Source organism: Hippoglossus hippoglossus, chromosome 18 (assembly GCF_009819705.1).
Source record: "Hippoglossus hippoglossus isolate fHipHip1 chromosome 18, fHipHip1.pri, whole genome shotgun sequence".
NCBI lineage: Eukaryota > Metazoa > Chordata > Actinopteri > Pleuronectiformes > Pleuronectidae > Hippoglossus > Hippoglossus hippoglossus.
The window spans coordinates 14,742,171-14,761,902 of NC_047168.1; the positions used below are offsets into that span (position 1 = coordinate 14,742,171).

The following is a 19,732-nucleotide window of genomic DNA, read 5'->3' on the forward strand; positions in this document are numbered from 1 at the left end:
CGTCCATCAGCCCACCCGCCCACCCGCCCACCCGCCCACCCGCCCACCGTGCATGGGATCACACAGGCGAATGTGAGGGTTTGAGGAAGTATTTTCAGTTTGCTTTAATACTTTGTGATTAATGGATTACAGTGGATTCATCTTTCAGGAACACTTTGTTCACCAGTGCAGAGCCTGTTGTAAACGCACCTGTTGAGAAAGGACTGTCGGACCCTTGGACACGTTGCTAAACCTTAGAATTAATTGACTTTTCTATTTTCAATGCAGCTCTCTACTTAGTGTGTGTGTGTGTGTGTGTGTGTGTGTGTGTGTGTGTGTAGCAGCCATGTTGTGAGAACAGATGTGTTGGATAATACATTCACCCTCTTCACCCTCTTCTTCCTCGTCTGCCTCTGCTTCACTTTCCTGTTTCCTTTCACCTCTGCTCCCGTCTCTGTCAGTTTTAAGCCTCGTTCCTTTGAGATGTTGATTTGTGGCGAGAAGAGAGCAAAAGTGCATTTGACCGCTAAATCTTTTTCAACATAAAGTATTTTAAAGTCTACTCTCCTGAATCGCAGGATCAACGGAGGTCAGCCCTTTACACCGCAGAGAGGCGACGGGGTCAACTGGAGACGGAGGAGGAAGCGAGAAGTATGGAGAGAGAAAACGGAGGTAAGTTAAGATTACAAGATACGTGGGGATGTAAGGTAACTGGAGGGAGAAGGAGCAAGCGAGGAAGAGGAAGAATGGGGGTGAGGAAGAGGAAAATGGTGACTCAGGAAGCGAGGGATGACGAGGGAGGAGAAGAGTGGAAAACATGTTGCAGACCTGCTCTTTCTGTCCTTGTGATGCGAGATATATGAACTTAAACGTCAGGAACTTAATATTCTTTGCTTCACCCGCATGAGATATGTTCCTGCGCCGGGAAAACTCATCAGCTTAAAACGTTGTCTGAACGATGGAGAACACACGATCCTCCATCATCTTCAGGCCGAGAGTCGGAGGAATGAATCTTTCTGAGATACCCGGAGCATCTGGAAGCTGAAAGGCCTGAAAGAGGTTCATTTGATTTAGTTTGGCCATATTCATTTCACGGCTGCATAAAAGTGATTCATAACCATGGTAGACCACCGTGTAATGCAGCTGCAGTTACTTTATTAAACCGGGGTTGATAAGAGAAGGACGAGAGGAGGAGGAGGAGGAGGAGGAGGAGGAGGAGGAGAGGAGGTGAAATGGAGAAGAAAGCAGTGTGTGTTCTAAACCTGTTTGATATTTAACCCGTATAACAGAGGTGTTGTGCTGTCGCTTCTTTGATTGGGTCCAAAAATAAACATTGGAATCCACTTTAAAGACTCAAAAATCAAAGTTTTTTCATGTTTGATATTATAGAAACTTGTAAATGATCAGAGGCAGGGGTTGGCAGTGGTGCTGGGCTGGAGGCGGGGACCTGACTGGCAGAGATGTGCAGACAGATGGCGAAGGAAACAACGATTCCAAACCAGGCAGGCAGGCGATGATGTGGCGGGTTAATGGGGACGACTGGGGGGGGGGGGGGGATGAACCTGAGGCAGACAGAGTGTGAGAGCAAATGGGTAATTTCAAAATAAAGCAGCGTCACCACCACATTTGTACCAATATGGTAACCGAACCATCTGGTGCGAGAGACTGACGCCCTCGAGAGACGGAGGAAAGAAAAGGCGTGACAGCACAATCCCTAGAATCAACTCTCGAGTTTCAACAGTGGGGAAAATCGATGTGCGACGTGCTCATCTCGCAGCGCCTCATAATCGCAGCCGTACGATACGGGTGACGGATTGAGAGACTGAGGATGAGTGCCGTGCCAAACTCGTACGACTGGAACATCCACTGTGCCGCAGCGCCAAGGCTCCGAGTCTGAGGGAGGAGGGAGCAGGAGGAACGAGTGTGACACCTGCTGTGATCGAGGGTGCTGATCCGATTTTAACTAGAGGTGTTCCAGATGCTCGCGTGCTCCAGGCTCAGGAACAAGTGCAAAGGGCTATTATGTTCTTTACTGGGCCCATAATCCGGACTGGTGTGGATACGCCATTTACACAAATAATGTCTCAAGTTAAGACATTTAAATGCATGATAACAGCTTAGGTTTACAATGATAAATTGAAAGACTGACAACTAAACGTTCAAAATAAACTTTCTGTACTAGGTCTGTGATATATTGAAGTTTCGTCTTCTTAAATTATCTTTGTCTCTTTTACCCCCGTCGACTTTGGAATTCCTTCGTAAAGAATTCACCACAGAGAAACACTGACGGGTATTTTTAAATCACAGTTTACTTCGAACCAATTCCCCCGAGTTAGTCTCTCTCTCTCTCTCTCTCTCTCTCTCTCTCTCTCTCTCTCTCTCTCTCTCTCTCTCTCGCATCATGTCTCTAGCCTCTGTGACGAAAAACCTTGAACCCTCCGACAACAAAAGTAGTTTTTATCCTTGGTATAACTTTTAGACTGTCATCCATCTATATGAGTTACTATAGCAACTCACTAAGGGCTAAAAGTTACCTATTCTCTCGAGGTCTGACAGTGGCCTGACGAGCTCTGTCCTATTTTAGACGTCCTTCCTTTCCGGTTCGTACAGAAAAATGCGTCACATGCAGCTCCCTCTTCTTTACGACTGTAACATAGTTTATAAATCCGACCGATACCAGTTGGTTTCTCCTGGTGAGAGATGGTGTTGACCCTGTGTCGTCAATCAGCCTCGTAGTGTGAACTACAGCGATTCGAGGACTTTGAAAGTCGTGTAGTGTGAACTTGGCCAAAATGCTTATGATACAAAATCCTCCGTAGACCTGATCGTCTAATTTGGGTTTGGCCTTTGACGTCTACAGTCCTCTGCGTCCTCCAGAGGATCAGGCCTCTGACTTGGGACGTGTCCACGTGATGTCATTGTTGCGTGTTGGCAACACAAAGCTAATGTCGCTGCTTTTCGTCCTGGAACATTCAAAAGGTAAAACAAGTGGTGACAAGGACATGTCCAACAAAGAAGGACGGAAAGACGTCATGAGGATAAGCGAGTGATTCAGGTGAAATCAATGGAAGGATAATTAAAGTGAGCAGGAAAAAGACGGATGGATGGAAAGATGTGGTAATGGATGAGACGGAGGGAGAGAGGGATGGAGGATAAGCAGAAGTTTCATCACAGACACAAAACAATGGAGGATGCAGCTCCACCATAGACACCTAAACTGCTGCTTTTGCTGGAAACGCACATTTTGTTAATTTCCCATGATGAAATTTTGGGAAACCTCTCAGATTCTGTTTTGCATAATGTAATTAAACGTTGAGAAAATGATGCGTCTCTGCTTTTCAATAACTGCGATGATTGGAAAGTGGCCTCGGCGCTCTTGCGTTTGTTCTTCGCGGTGAAAAAGCCTCATTCAGTGCGAGTTTAGTTTTCCCAGTTTTTCCCCACGTTACCACTGGTCTGACGGGAACACGGAGCAAACCACAGACACTTTTCCAGTCTGTAAATGAACCGAGTCTGGAGAGAAAACCACTGACGGCTCACACACAATCAGAAACCTCGATTTCTGTGTCAGAAAAATCCCCTTTTCGTGGTCTTCATGCAGCTTCGGTTAATTGGAGACTCTTAATTGCTCATAGGTATAAATATGAATGGTCAGTCCTGCGATACACTGGCTGTCATTAATATGTCCTGTGTGGATCTTTTGATTCGTCTGTGTCGACTCTTTAACCGCGTTGTCTTCCTCGTGTTTGCATTATGTTTGTATTTGCTCTTTTCTTTTAGTTACTCACCCCTGTGTCTCATTTCTGTGCACTTCCTGTCTGGTTTCCCTCCTTTATTGATTACCTGCCGGGCCCCTTACTGGTTTCCCCCGTGTCTTGTTAGCTTGTGTGTATTAAATCCCTGCGTTTCCTTCACCCAGTCGCCGGCCTCGCCTCGTTCCTCTGTGTCACGCGTCAGGCGATATTTGGATGAAACTATTCACACTTCATGTTATCAGTCCCTCTTTAGTAATAACTCTAGAGAGATGGGTTTTTGTTAGAAGTGCTTCCTTCAGTAAGTGTTAATAAAAAACTGCCCCCAGGAGAATCCCTTGTCCTTATGTGTTCCTGTTTTCACGTGTAACTGTTCGGATCCCACTGTTTTTTTTGGATCTCCTGAGTTTCTCCCAAACAAAAGGTGAAAGAAAAGAGTCTAATTCTCTTGATGCAATGTTCAAACTCCTCCACACACACGTGAGGATTTATTTTACCTTCCCCAAGGGGTTTGTGTTTTAGCTCTTGTCCGTTTGTTTGCTTGTTCGGTGGTTTGACAAAAAACCTCGACACTTTTCCTCGAAACTTTGCGGAAGGACAGGACATGAAAATATTCAACTTGCAGGAACCAAACCTGTCGGACCAGAAAGAGGATTTGATCACAGAGCATGAACACGGTGCTGCAGTGGCCACTTCAGGTTTTAAAAAAAAAGGTAGAAATTAACAGTGGCAAAGCATCGGCTGGTCCAGTGAATCACACTCCCTGTCGAGGACGGTTCAGCGAACCTGACTCTAACAGTTACTGCAGAGGACCGTGGGCTGCAGCGATGAGGTGTAACACTGTTTGCAGCATCAGTGCACAGCTGAAAACTCAAAAAGCAAGTGGTACGCCGGCGTGGGTCTAAATCCACATTGAAAATCCAGCGGCGTGATGAAGGCTACTCGGGGTGAAGAGGCGGTGATGAAGTCAGGATCGGTGTTCCTGCTGCTCCTGTCCTCGTCACACGAAGGATGCTTTGGCCCTGAAGTGACAGCTCCACATTGAGTACAGCCCCCTCTGTCACTGTCATAAAACTCTGAGCTCTTCTCGATTTTTGCTAATGACTTTCATTTATTTGGGCACAGCAGGTTGTTAGTGGCACAGCGGTCCTTTGCCTCATGGTACCAGAAATACCAACGAGTCGCCCAGAGGGAGGCAGAGACTGCAAACCGGCTGCGATCAATATTCTTATAACATTAAACTGACAATGTGTGACCACTACCACCAAGAACCAACTGTGCCCTTACACTCCACCAGTTTGCACACACTCAACCGGTAGATATCAGTTTTCTAAATATGTCTATATATGGGCTTAACATCCCTAATTGTCCTTTTGGGCTTAGGGACGCTCTCACCCAAAATGCCAAGTCCCACGATAGAGACGTGCCCTTTAATTTAAGTTTAGCTTTGCCCTTGAAACTCTGTGCATGACACTATTTAGCCAAATTTAAACTATAGCATAAACTGTGTGGGTGTTGCAAATCTCTCTGCCAATGTGGCGAAGCTGCAGGATTGAAATGTGTTGCTGCATGAAAGCAAACATTAACTTCAGCCGCTTCTCAGGAATCAGAATATGTTCAAAGTCAACCTGCCGGGTTAAACAAATTCCAGAAAGCACTTGTTTTGTGCAGAGATGCAGAGGCCTGGTGGGTTTCTGCCCTTTTTTTTCCAAGCAGGTAATATCCAGTATAATTCTGCTGTTAGAGCAAAATGACACAGAGAAGAGCAACCTCTTGTCTCTGCTATCCCACACAAACAGCTCCCCTCTCGTCTTCTCTCTGCGTCCTACGTGTTTCCACTCTCCCACCAGCGCTGCTCTCTCTGCTCTAAATATAACAGAGTTACCTTCGAGGGGGCGATTACACCGATCAGCCCGGGAGGAGGAATTAGTGTTATTTGTTAATTCAGCCGCACGTACGTAATGATGGTGGTTATAGTTGAGTGTAGCTTTATATGACCTTGAAATTATATATGTTCAGTTACGTAAATGGTGAGAGAGAGGAAGTGAACTCACAGCAAGACACAGAAACAGTTAAATAATTTGTCTATCATGAAATAATTTCCCGATCTCTTCCATGCTGAGCTCTTCGTGACAATAAAAAAACTCTTGATGAGGTCGTTTTCTGTAAATACAAAACTTTTCCTCCAACTGTGGTAGTTTCGAAAGTGTCTGGACTGACATTTCTATCTTAAAAAATTGAGAAATATTGATGCCTGGCAACCGAGAAATATGTTCCTCCTCTCCGAGACGTAGCAGGAGGCCACGTTGGAGAAATACCAACAGCAGACTAACGACTTGGCCGATTTTGGTAACTGTGTGAGGATGTGTGTGTGTATTATCTAAAGATTGTGTGAACTGGTGAAGTGTAATCTAAAACAAAGCACTTCCAGTAAGTCGCTGGCTCACGTCCTTTTCTTTCTCTCCGGGGCAATATATCTTCTGCCTCTTACCGAAAGCTGACCGGTCACTCCGGCTAATTCCATTACTGCCGAGCCAACGGGGAGGTGACAACACCAGGCGGACGCGCACACAGACAAACAAACACACACAGAAAGAGCAAACACTGATAAGTAAAATCTATACGTCTCCCAGAGAGATGGGGAAAGCAGCGGAGGAAATGGATGGTGCAGTCTGGGAGATGGAGAGATGATAAAAAAGAAAAAAGGGGAAACGTCAAACATACGTTCACTGGAGCCAGACCGGTGACAAAGGGCAAATACATAATTACAACCGTGACGCTGTGCTGGTGCAGCTTTAAAACGCCTTCCACAGCTGGTACGTAATCGTGGACAACAGCAATCATCCAAATGGCCGAACAGACCATAATTTCAGCTCTGGGAGGGTTGCCACGAGAACAACAGCATCCCAACCTGCATCTCACATTTCCAGACATCAACGAGAGGAGCCCCTAAAAACAACATCCTTGGCATGAAGGCCTTCCTCTTGGTTTTGTATTGATAGAAAAGTGCCGGTGGTTCCGTTTTTATCTGTGCCATCAAATCCCTTCCTGGGCGACTCAAGACTTTATTTGGACTTGACGGCCTGAGAGGTTTTAGCGACTCGAGCACCGGCTCCATGTGCCGCTCTGTTATTTTCCGGAGGGTCGAGCAAGTCGTTGAGCGCTTGTTGACTGCGTTGACTGAATTGACCATCACGAGCTCTGAATGCTGATGGGATTAGAGAAAGGAGATCAAAAACGCGTCAGGGTGCAGTCGCAGCAATTAGAATCTATCAATTAGGCTCCATCCAAACTAATGTTTTCATTTTTAAAATGGCATTTAAATCTTAAACGTTGCTTTGTTGCAGAAAACACTACAAACAAGAGAAAGTAAGATTAGAGATTTGAGTCGTGAACACAGATCGTATATAAAGACTGACGATGACCTCTGCTCTTCCTCCCATTGTCCAGAAATGATGCCACAACATCCCCGGACACGAGCAGTGCAGTGCGCCGATCGTGGGGATGGAGCCGAAGGTGTTGAGGTCCCGCCGATACGAGCGCCAGCCACCAGGGGGTGAGTGAGACGCTCTGGCTTCACTTTTGGGGTTAGGGTAATTGAGTGTAGAGGAAACAGTAGATTACAATCATGAGTACTTTAAGGAGACAATATCTGATGTTGATGTGGCTCCGAATCGTCCAATCACCTCGGAGAGAAAACGCCACCACTGGACTTTTTGGATTCTGGCCACTACGACAGAAAACGTGCAGTGAATGGGAGAATGGACGTTGGCTCGAAGCCGTTAACTTCTTAACGCTCCGTCGCCCCTTCGCTCCGTCGCTCATCAACTGTTTCACTGCTTTTTAAAAAAAACGAAACGGTGAGAAAAACACGCTGCAGTCAGCAACCATTCTATTGAGCCAGTTTCAGGAAGGTAATTACCAGCCGAGCCTTGGAGTGCGACATTATCCAAAACATTCACCCTCTCCATGCAGTCTCGAGAGGACACACACACACACACACACACACACACACACACACACACACACACACACAGAGGAACACGCGGGTCCACATGCTCGGCTGTAATTATTCTTAAACCTGATTTTTGAAAAGCCGTACGGATGAGAGGCGGCAGCTGGGACTGAAGTCAGCACTGTGATAACCTCCATGTTAACACTGTTGGACCGAGACCGGCTCTACTCTGTACACAGAGACTCTGAGTCAAGAGAAACGAAGGGAAAGAAGAATATCTAAAGGTTAGATTCAGTCCTCGAAAAGGTCTCAACTCCACTTTCTACATGATATAACACTGTGATTAGTCAGCGCCACGTTAAGTGATTGCTCATTTTTTTATTAATGTCTCAATTTTGGGATTTTAAACCCATTTTGTGGAGGGTAAAATGAAGGGTTAATAAGAGCCAGCGTTATTAAAATCTTCAGCTTCTTCTCCACTGACTCTTGTGACCGAGGATGTTCCCACTGATTTGATTTAATCTAGTAAAAAAACCCAAATATGAAAACAATACTCGCAAATAAAGATAAATCGAAGAGATGCAGTGAATCAGACAAATGTCCTCATTCAATTTGAACCACATCTGATTATTGTGATGGACTTGTGCAGAATCTATTAATCTCTGGTCTCTCTCTCTGCAGAGAGAAATGAAACAGTAGAATCATGAGTCACTCACTGGGAGATGGAGTGAAATCAAGAATCACTGCTATAACCTGCAGTTTTATTCAGTTGAGTGGTTCCTTGTATATAAGTCGTACTTTGTCCCACAACGTCTAAAACATAGTCTGTGTATGAGGATGGACGACAGCTCTGCTCCCCAGAAGAGACCAAATCATCTGGATTGCAGTACAGGTCCTAAACTGTTCCTCCTAAACCACAAACATCAAACTTTATTACTGTTTTCCAGCTGTACTCAGTTTCCGCGTAGCAGAGGCAGCGAGCTTCACTCCAGTAATAACGTCTTCTCAGGGCACTTTGTTGAGATGAAGGTGGAAACCTCAGTGTGAATCTCACCGCTCTGCCGACCGGCTGCTGATACAGAGACATGTTGTCTGTGCAAAGAGGATAAGAGCTTCTGCCCCATTCCACTGCCACTTAGCGGCTCTACCTGTGATGTGGTGGATGAAAACAACAATAATCAACCCATTTCAAAAGCATAAACATTCACTGGACGTCCAGATAAGAGTCGATTACGGCCCTGACCGATGAGAAGGATGTGGAAACTGAAGAGGGAAGAGCAAACGGGTGTTTTGGGGTCAGAGGAGGTTTGAAACAGGAGGCAAAGGAAACTTCACTTGACAGGTTCTTGGCTGAGTGGAAGGATTGGAGGCATGTGGAGAAGGTCAGGAGGAACCAGAGGAGGATGCACAGGAGACAGGGATGAGAGAAGTGAAGGAGTAATGGATAGAGATGGATGGAAGCAGACTAAAGGAATAGACCAGCAAGGCTAGTGTGTGAGATAAGGCAGGAAACTGAAACCTGGCTCAGGCACATGCCAGAACCTACGTATCATCATTGTTTTGGCTCGTGCGCTAGTGCGACAAGTCTACCAACATCTCTATGACCCCTCAATAAATGTGCATAGAGATTCCCAGATGGCTCCTTGGGGGGGGGGGGGGCATTACAGAGACAGTTGGTAAAGATGGAGCCTTCTGTAGGAAACTATGGAATAATATCTTTTATTGGTTTCTTACGGCAAAGGAGCGTGAACATGTCCGAACCGCTGCTGCTGGGGGAAACAAGCCTCTTTGCGTTTGTATTATTTAGCCTCTGTGACTTCTAGATGCCGAAAAATAGTGAATATTATGGTTTGATTACTAATATTCCACGTTGTCGTTGCCTAGCAGCGGTGTCCCAACAATGTCCCACGTTACGACCTCGAGCTCACGGGTTCCGTACGATGTCTCTGCTGTGTGGGTTCTATGTGTGTCGGTTCTATGTGCAGTGAATGTGAAGTTGCAGTGTAACACTGTGAGTTTATGATTCTTCTGCTGCATCAGATTTTATTGGATCAACAACAGCAATTAAAAATTTACAACAGAGGACGGGCGGGCTGGAACCAGCTTGGCTGCTGCAAGTCATGTCATCTTTATGACAGGTGTTGAAATAATGGAACCAACCCTGGAGGGAATATCAATGTAGAAAATTAGCTGTGCGCTGTCTCAGAATATTTCTTTACAGCAGGTTTAACGTCCGGCGTTTTCCCAACAAACGGCAAACGGCATTAAACCTGTTTCCCAAACGGCCACACGGCAATAAGCCCTTTGCCTGAAAGTGTGTTGGATTTTTTTCTGTCATCACTCAAATACAGACATTGCAGCTTTAAAGCTATTCAATTTCCTTTATTGCCATGTTGTGGGGAGTGCGTGACGCGGGAGAGAAGTTGTTTAGCGCTGTACAGTGGCCTATTAGAGTGGGGCCGTGTCGGTTTAGGTTGCACTATGAGTTTAATGGAGCCCTCAGTGTATTATAACATCTGGTGGAGCTCTGTTGTGAAATGACTTCAGGGAACCGAGAGAGGAGGAGGAGGAGGAGGAGGAGGAGGAGGAAAGTGGCGCAGGAAGAAAGGAGATGGGGATGAGAGAAGATGGAAGAATATCAGATTTGGGTTGAGTCCTGAGGTGTTTGCTTAATTTCTGGCCAAATTCACGAAATCCATTCGTTACTGACGGATACGAGTTGAGTCGGTTAAAGTCTACAAAGTAAATCTCGTATAACAAAAGCTGCTCTTGTAACATGACTTGTCTTTAAATCACTACCTGCTTATATTAGTCTGTAGGTTAACATCTGAATTTAAGGGGAAATCCTCGTGTCCCATCTGGGGTTTTTGACCTATACTGCATCCAGCCACCAGGAGGCGATCATGATGTTTTGGCTTCAGCTTTGGTTAGCCGTCATGTCGTCCATCATCGTATACACTCCATCATTATCACCTCACAGTACAGAGTTATGAGGTCTCCATAGGCAATGGAGAGAGAGAGAGAGAGAGGGAGAGGGAGAGAGAGAGGGAGAGGGAGAGAGAGAGAGAGAGGGAGAGAGAGAGAGAGAGAGAGAGAGAGAGATCCATCCATTTAAATGAAGCTCTCGGTGCATCGAGTGCATCACACACTCTGATAAGGTGACACCCCTGAGACAACAAAATGGCAGCTGGGTTACAAAGGGAGGGGAAGTGTGTGTGTGTGTGTGTGTGTGTGTGTGTGTGTGTGTGTGCGTGTGCATGTGCGTTCCCTCTCTCTTTTCAACAACCTGCTGCAGTGCAGGTATTCCAGTCATTCACATGCAAGCCGCGTGTGACATTCCCTGTGTGTGTGTGTGTACCACTTTGGGCATCAACCTTACAGCGTGAGGACATTTTTGGAAAGTGAGGACATTTTGTCCCGTCCTCACTTTTCCAAAGGGCTGTTTGAGGGTGAAGACTTGGCTTTAAGGTATATATAGGTTTGGGTTCAGCATTAAGTTGTGACGGTAGCTGGTAAATGCATCATGCTAACGAGTGTCCTCACCGAGATGGAAGTACAAGAATGTACGTGTGTGTGTGTTCTCCAAAAACTGATTAGGACTCATGATTAGCAGCTGACTGTGGGCAAGGGCGGTGGACTGACAGACCGCAAGGCAACGCACACACACACACACACACACACACAGACACACACACCTAATTAGGAAGCTAATCTCTATAAATAGTCAGACAGACGGAGACATAATAGAACGAGAGCAAAACGAATGAGACGTCCTCTGGTTTGGAAAAGCGACGCATCGCCCATATTTCACAATGAATGAATGAATGAATGAGGCCGTGTTGTAAAGGACGGTTGAGAGACGGTGTGAGAGAGCGCAAATATGTTGTTCTAATTAGTTCAAAACCACAAACATATTTTCTACTGTCTACTTTCTACGATGTGGTGAATGGAAAGTATGAAATAACAAACAAATACACAAATGTGTGGAATATGATTTGCATGACTCGCTGGAATAAAAGCGCCTCCTCTCGTACGAGGGCCCTGTCTCCGAATAGAGTTTGCAAAAAAATGCTGGTGACGCCTTAAATCAAAGTACCAAGAACAGGAGGGTTTGTTGAATCCCGAGTCACCGCGTCTGACAGCACACACACTCGGCTGCGGGACTATTAAGGGCACAGAGATACGATGGCGAGACGCACAGGAAGACGAGAGGCCATTTGAAGGGAAGGAGCCGGGGACAAGACGCAGACGAGAAAAAAAGCAGGAGATTTGACAGTGATGCGCTCCGACAACTCCCAAGTGTTGACAAACACAAGGACGTAAATACATATTCAGGATGTCAAGACACAGGCACGCACCAATCAGCCGGCAGTCGAGGCTCGGGCGGAGAACAGAGCCGTCACTGCTGTGTCTAAAAACGGCGAATATGTGGCAGCAAAAGAGGAGAGAAAGTGCCCAAAGGAAGACGGGGGAAAGAGGAGGAAGAGGAGGAGGAGGAGGGAGATGTGGAGAAGTTGAGGCGTAGTGAGCGAAACCCAGGACTGAAAAAACAGTGAACCAAAGTAGGATTTTGTGATGAAGAAATAAAGCGACAGAAAGTCTCGTAGTGTTTAAAGAAAAACTCTTGACGTCTTATCAGCCAAATGTGCTTAATAGAAACACTGGCCTCAGCGACTGACACTTTATTATAACATAAATATCAAATATAACTTCTGTATTAGGTTGTTGATGCTGGAGCGTCGGTGCAGAAGTCATATTGAGGTGCAGCTTGTCTGCTAACGTGCATGAGTTTAGCGTTGTAGTTCTTTCTCAAACAAATAGACATGTTCACGCTGTATTAAAACCACAAACATGACCGACGTGGAACTGATAACAAACGTCTACAGATCACGACAGGAATCACGATCGGTTTAACCTCACAAAAAAACAGCTGCAGCAGATTCTCATCCCTCTGACGGTGGTCGGACCTGGAACCTTCCTCTCGGCCCGTCGGGACGACACTGACGCTGCGAGGAAACCAAGCAGCGCTCCGTGTAATGAAGGGCAATATGGTAATATGGTAAATTTGACATTTAGCCCGAGTGACTAAATGTAGTTAAATCCCTCGGTGGAGTAAATCCAGGCAGGACCCTTCACGTAGTGCACTGAGAGACGTGAACTTTAGTTTTCATTTCATGGTTATTACTCCATTATATATATATATATATATATCTGTGTGTTTGTGTGTGTTGTGTTGAGAAGGTATAAGAAGGCCTTACTAACTTAAATTAACTGCACACACACAAACACACACCCAGTTTTACTTTAGCTATCGACTGACCGGGAACAGGACAATCATTTAGGCCCATCTGACACACACACACACACACACACACACACACACACACACACACACACACACACACACACACACACACACACACACACTCTCTCACAAACCTGCTGATAAATCCCACGTCAGCTCACATATGATAAGCCATCCGTCCACATCCCGCGTGTTCACGGGCCCGATGCACACGCTGCGGTTACAGAGCTGTGAGCCATATGGCGCCGCTGATCTCGACACCTGAAGTCACGAGGGGGACGTGGGGGGGTGCGTAAGTGAGAAAGATGAGCGGAAGAAGAAGGTGTAGGGAGGAGAAAATGGAGAAAACATTGTGAAGAGAGAAAGAAAAAGGCGGATAATGAGATAATTGGTCGTTTGTATGAGCGAGGGGAACGGGAGGTGATCGACCTTTAGAAGTATATCAGGTGTAGTGATGCCCGGGAGGAGGTGCAGGGCAGGAGTCACGCAGAGGGAACGAGGGATAAAGGATGGAGGGAATATGAAAGAAGAAAGGAAAGTTCTCTCTGGGATCAGATGTGACTCGTGTCTAACAACGTGTTGAACTTCAGCTGAGACCAGATGTGTGGAAACTTCAGGGGAGGAACAGAACCCGTCTCTGCGCAGGTTCTGCGTAACGGTGATGAAATTGGATCTGGGAAAAGTCTGGAGCTGAAGTAATAGTGGAGATCAGGCTTCTGGAAAATGAGGATCGAACGTTCAAAGGCAGAAAAGTGTAACTGCTGAAGCTTATCGGAGGAAAATACGCTTCTCAGGCTGGCTGGCTCGTGGAGTTTCAGATAAATAGACTGTAAAGCTTTAGTTTAAACCATATTTAACATAGAAATACACCTAAAAATGCACAAACTCTACTGTTCTACTGCTAAATACAGTATCTACAATAATTATTTTTTAGTACAGTAGATTATTTTGGGTTGATTACAGCCCAGTGGTCATAAGGATCAATACCCCACCTCCTCCACGTTAGCAGATGGGCCAAACTAAGAAGTCAAAGTAAACGTTGGTTCTTGTCATTTAAGGTATTTCTCATCACGCTGATGTTTAAGTGTTTTGGTTTTAATTAGTATTTTGATGCTATAAATTCGGATTGAAACGTCATGATTGACGGCTGAGACTGACCCCTGATTGGTCGATGTATCTTACCACGATCACTGCTGCAGAGACTCTGGTTCCAAATGGCGCCAAAAGCTCAAGATGGCGGCGCCCGTGTCCAGGATGTTTCGGCTTCAGTCATGCGTCGTCCATCTTTAGCTTTTTAGCAGCGCTAGTAAAATAAAAATAGTGATTCCATAATTTTTGTCTTACATATTGTACAAAATCAGATTTAACCTGAGAACATCGTCTCTCCGGTTCGGCTCAGACGAATCAATCACACATGGAAGATCTCTCGTTAGTCACCGGTTAACGGAACCTGGCAGAGCGAAGCTGCTGCAGGTTTTCTGTGACTTCCTGCTGCGAGGTGACGGAGCCAAACCTCACTCCGACTGCGCTGCCTGTAAATAGTGATTCATTTCTCAGGGAGAGAAACGGTGAATGAATCCATCTTCTCTTCTCTCCTGTCTCTACCCCCCCCTCCCTCCTCTTGTCCTCCGCTCGTCTTCTCCAGCTGTTTTCCCGCCCACACAAACACGAGAGCTGGGCAGAAACTCACCGCAGGATTCTTCTCCGTCATTTTATTTGCTGTGTAAACCACTTTCCTAACAAATGTGCTTTGTCACAATCAAGACTCTTCTCTCTCGTGTGTGATTCCAGACGCCTGAGCATGAATTCTAATTATTTGCGGAAGGTTTACTTGTCACACAACTCGGGCGTTCGCAGCTGAAGTGAGGGATCAACGTCTTCCGGGATAAATCCTGCTGTTAGAATCGTTTAAGGCTCCTCTCCTCCTCCTTTCTCCTCCTCCTTTCTCCTCTGTTCTTCTTCCTCTCTGAGTCGTATCCCAGCTGTGGCGATCACATAACTTCAGCCTTCTCTCGTTTTGCTAAGTGGATTTGATGAAAGAGGAGGAAACGTGCGCGCCCAGACTCGCCCTGTGACCTAAAACCTCCAAAATCCCATTATGACAAACTTGATTTTATATAGAAAAAAAACTGCTCCATGAATAAGGCGGTGATGTGAAGATCCCGCAGATTAAAAAGAGGCGAGGCTCGTCAGACCCTGATTATTCTCCATCCCACCAGGCAGCGTGGGTAATAAAGAATACTAAGTGTTCCAGTTCATGCAGCTCTGGAGAAGAATGAGCTGCAGAGATCCAGCAGGAAACAGCCGAGTAGTCGTTTGGCCTCATGCAAGAACAAGTTCAGGTTCTTATCTAGTTTTATTCTGTTTGTACCAGTAAAAAAACTAAATTTAAGAAAAGTGGTGAATGCTAAATTGGTGAATTACTCATTCGCACAACTTAGGAACAAATCTATTGGTACAAATGGTTCTTGCATCAGGCCAAATGTTTTTTTTGTCACTCAACTGGTGTTGATCTGGTTAAAAAGGGAACAGATTGTACATTACTTTCCAAAAAAATCCCTTGTTATTTATCCCAAAACGCTCAGAGACAGTTTTACCCACTTCATTTACATACTTTCATTAATTCTGGGTCATAATCAGCATGAAAACAACTCGTGATGCACGAAGGCAGCAGCTCATTACACAGTGAGGGGCTCCAACATGCTGGGAAACGTCTGAAGTGGTCAAAAGATGTGTAGACGCTCAAAATAGAGAGAAGTGGAACGATGAATCCTAAACATTTCAACTAGTGTCTGAGGAAATAAACCAAAGAATAGATATTTAACGAGAAGCAGAAAAAAGGAAGTTGATTTTAAAAAATAAAGCCAAACCCGACTGCAACTGGTGTGAGAGCATCACAGGAAAGCAAACTGACCCTGAGGGAGCAACAGACTCAGAATAAAGATGTTGGTGCAAAGACTAATGTCTGCCTGGAATTTAAAAATACTTCAACAAGAGAAACACGGAGTTGCTCCTCAGTGGAGTTAACATGAGGCTCGTTAGCAGCAGTGAAAGTCAAGTTCAAGGTCGAGGAGAATAAAAACATGACTCTTAGTCTGGTCTTTCTAATATGGTTCACGATCCAGACTGTTTGGCCCCAGAGGAACCGCAGAACATCTGATATCGACCAGAACAGTCAGATCTCGTTGTTGTATTTACCTAAATGATGATTAAATGTAGAAATTAAATCTGCACTGCCAAAATATAGAAAAAGAAATGAGTGCGTTCACCCTGGTGTCGTGTCTCCATCAGATTTATGTATCTAAACCTGACGATTAAAGGCACGAGCAACGTTACAACATCAAGTAGTTAACTCGACCCAAACCTGAATATCTTACCGGGACTGGACTGGGACTGGACTGGGCTCGGGTTGAGTTTCCACATCTAAGTGTACAGTGAGAAAGAAGTTGAGTTTTTCTAACTTTAAGGACTCATCATGGTCATTTCTAGAGCGCGCAGAACCAAAGGCAAACATCCAGGGAGGCGGCAGGAAGTGTATTTTACCGCTTGAACCCCCTGTGGGATAGAATTTAATATTTGCTCGAATAAATCTCGTCACATTTCAACTTTATGTATGAATCTGAGTCCTGTCACTGATTTCACACGCATTTATTTTGGTCTCTGCAGGTTTTACGTGATGAAATATGTTCCAGCAGCAGCGAGCGCCGCGTGTTCGATTCTCACTCAGGAGGGAGACGAGGAGCGCGGCATGGTTACTAATGTAAGAGCTGCGGAAGGCACATGAACACGCGTGTGTCTTTCATTCACTCACACACGCTACTGCACTGACATGCATCACACACGCACACACACACACACACACACACACACACACACACACACAAACACACACGGCCCGACTACTTCTGCGAAAGATGTCACAAAAATAGAGACATTCACTCAACACCCACATTGGAGAACAGATAGAAAGCTGAATATACCCCCAACACACACACACACACACGCATGCACACAGACACACACACACACACACACACGCGCATGCACACAGACACACACACACACACACACAGGCAGATTGAGTGTGTAGGCAATGACAGGCACTAGGACGACGTGAGGGAATAGGAAGGGGTGTGAGCTGACAAAAGTTCCTCCACACGCCTTCAGCAACCTATATACACTATGTATTTATATAGTGTGTGTCTGTGTGTGTGTGTGTGTGTGACAGAAAAAAAAGACATGGAGGAAAGATTTTCTTTCAATCGGTTCCTTTTAAGAAAATTGCGTATAAAAGCTTTTGTTGCAATTTAAAGTCTCATTATTTCATGTCCCTTTTTTTTAATATTTTTGAAATTATCCCTTGGGAAATTGGTGTAAAAGTGAAAAAAACATCATATTTCTCAATGTTAAAGAAAGTGAGTTAGTTAGTTGTTGCAGGGTGTTGGTTCATGACCTGAGTTGTTGACCCAAGTTAAGCTCCGGTTGTTATTTCTGCTCTTTGCGTATCTACACCGTGTCAGTGTTATATAATGCCTCGCGCTGACGCCGCTGAAACAAACACACGGTCACTGTCACAGCTTCTGAAATGTGTGTGTGTGGAGCCCAGATGGAGCCAAACACAAAGCAAACACACACAGAAACCCTGATGACCACAGGCGGCCGCGGAGCTGGAGGCAGCTGTGGCCTCTCGTGTGTCGGACGTCTCGTGACGAGGTGTTTCCACGGCTCCACTAACAGACCTGGATGCAAAATACTAATGGAAATGAGCAGCGATGCTAAATCTGCTGAATCCCTCGTGTTACTCTTCAACATTGGCATTTATTTCCAGTTAAGTTTCAATGTTCAGAAACTTTAGTTGTGTTTCTTTTGTTGTGTGTCTGTCCGTCAATGTCTATTTATGTTTGTTTACGTGATCCTCTCTCTCTTTCTCACTCCCTCTCATTAACAACCACTTCTGTGTGAACGTTGTCCATTATGTATGAGGACGACACACACACACACAAACAGACACACACACAGACACACACACAGACACACACACATCTGTCTCTAACCCTTGTTTGCTCCCTCCATCTGCCTGTGGCTCCGCTCAGGGCTTCTGCACACACACAGACACACACTCATTTATTTATACACATGTTTATCTCCATTAAGACGCAGCTCTGATGAGTCTTTGTGTCTTTTTGACCTGAACCTGCACGGATCTCGTTCTCTGACTCTTCTCAAAAAACCTCCGTAATAAAAGACAGAGTGTTGTCTCATTAAATAAAAAGCAGAAACATTTCTCCATGTCTAATTAAATTTAGTTTGAGTTAAGTATACGAACAAATTCCATCTGTTGTAATTACGGCTATATTTAAAATAGATAAGTAGATAAATAAGTGAAAATAGAAGTTGGTCCTTCCTCCTCAGTAATAGAGTTTAATTTGTGATGGCACATTTTAAATGATAAAGTATTCAAACATAAAATTTTGTTCATCTCTAAAAGCAGAAATCCTTTTTGGGATCAGATTCTCTTGGGGCAGTTTTTATTCCTCCTCCCTGTTGTGATGTGGTCGAGCTGAATGGTTTCTCTCCGGTGAATCGTTGCCGTTTCCTGTTTGCCATCAATCAGCGTCGGTCGATTCAGCCACTGGAATACAATGCGGTGAAGTGACCGTCGACACAAGAGAAATGATTTCCTTTCTCTTTGCATCGATCAGCTGTTTGACTGTGCACGAGAGACAGAGAGTGAAGAGCGCACGTGTGCTTGTGCACTCTCAGGTACAAAGTGTGTATGTGTGTGTGTGTGTGTGTGCACTGTGTGGGCAGGTGACTTATTGTGCGACTCAGCCCAGGTGGATGTGTCATTCGTCTTTCAGCCTAATTAAAATCTGTCTGTTTCCACAAGGGCAGAACTCATTATTGTATTTAGAGACGGGATGAAAACAAACGGCCCGACGAGTCGTTTGTGAGTCGATGAAAAGCTCTTTATTGCCTTTAATGAAGAAGGCGGTGTCCTTGATGGAGCTCAAAGTTAAACCCGGAGAAGGAAATGAGAGAAAGCTCAGGTTGGTCTGGGGCTTTTATTAAAAGTTTTATTCATCATCAATCATTTATCTTATTGGCTCTAAAAAAACACAACAAATCAATTAATTGTTCATTCACTAAAATGTCATTTTTGCTTTAACTCTACGGAGAGATTAGTGCAATGTGTGTTTGAAATGAATGGATTTTTACAAAAACACAAAGAGCTGAGTCGCTCCCATCGAACATCGGTGCATTAGACACTAAATGCAAAGATCTGCATCACAACAACAAAGACCTGAAACCACACGAGGCTCAGAGCATTGAGAGGCAATAAAAACAACAATAAAGCAACCGCTGCATTAAAAACTATTAAAATGACGATAGAAGTGAGCGGCAGCGGCATCAGGTCAGTTTTACAGGAAGCTCCCTGTGAGTGTGTCCGACCACCTGCGGCCTCGCGCTGTCTCTGAGGCACAGGATCTGGTTTCTGATGCTTCACCAGCGTCTTTAAAGACGAATTCACAGGACGAGTGGAGTGCTCGGGTTACAACTTTACACTTAGACCGAGCTGGAAAAGCTTCTGGAGTCGTGGCTCTTTGATGCTGAATGCAGCTATTAGCGATAATGTGCGTTGAACCTCAGCGATGGAAGAAACATTTGCAAAGCACCCGGGAAAATGTGCTTCAACAGATCTTGCCTTGTTTTTGCTGTAAGTGATAACGGAGCCAGAGA

At 45.1% G+C, this 19,732-nt stretch overlaps 1 long non-coding RNA gene across 1 annotated transcript in view; it reads left to right on the forward strand.

The window, feature by feature from the left end:
• The first annotated feature begins 7,178 nt into the window (after nt 1-7,178).
• The window catches only part of LOC117752115, a 33,281-nt gene continuing 20,727 nt past the window's right edge, over nt 7,179-19,732 (forward strand). Inside the window, exons 1-2 of the long non-coding RNA XR_004611994.1 lie at nt 7,179-7,287; nt 16,658-16,751. This is a non-coding gene — a long non-coding RNA (uncharacterized LOC117752115). The remainder of the gene's footprint in view (nt 7,288-16,657; nt 16,752-19,732) is intronic.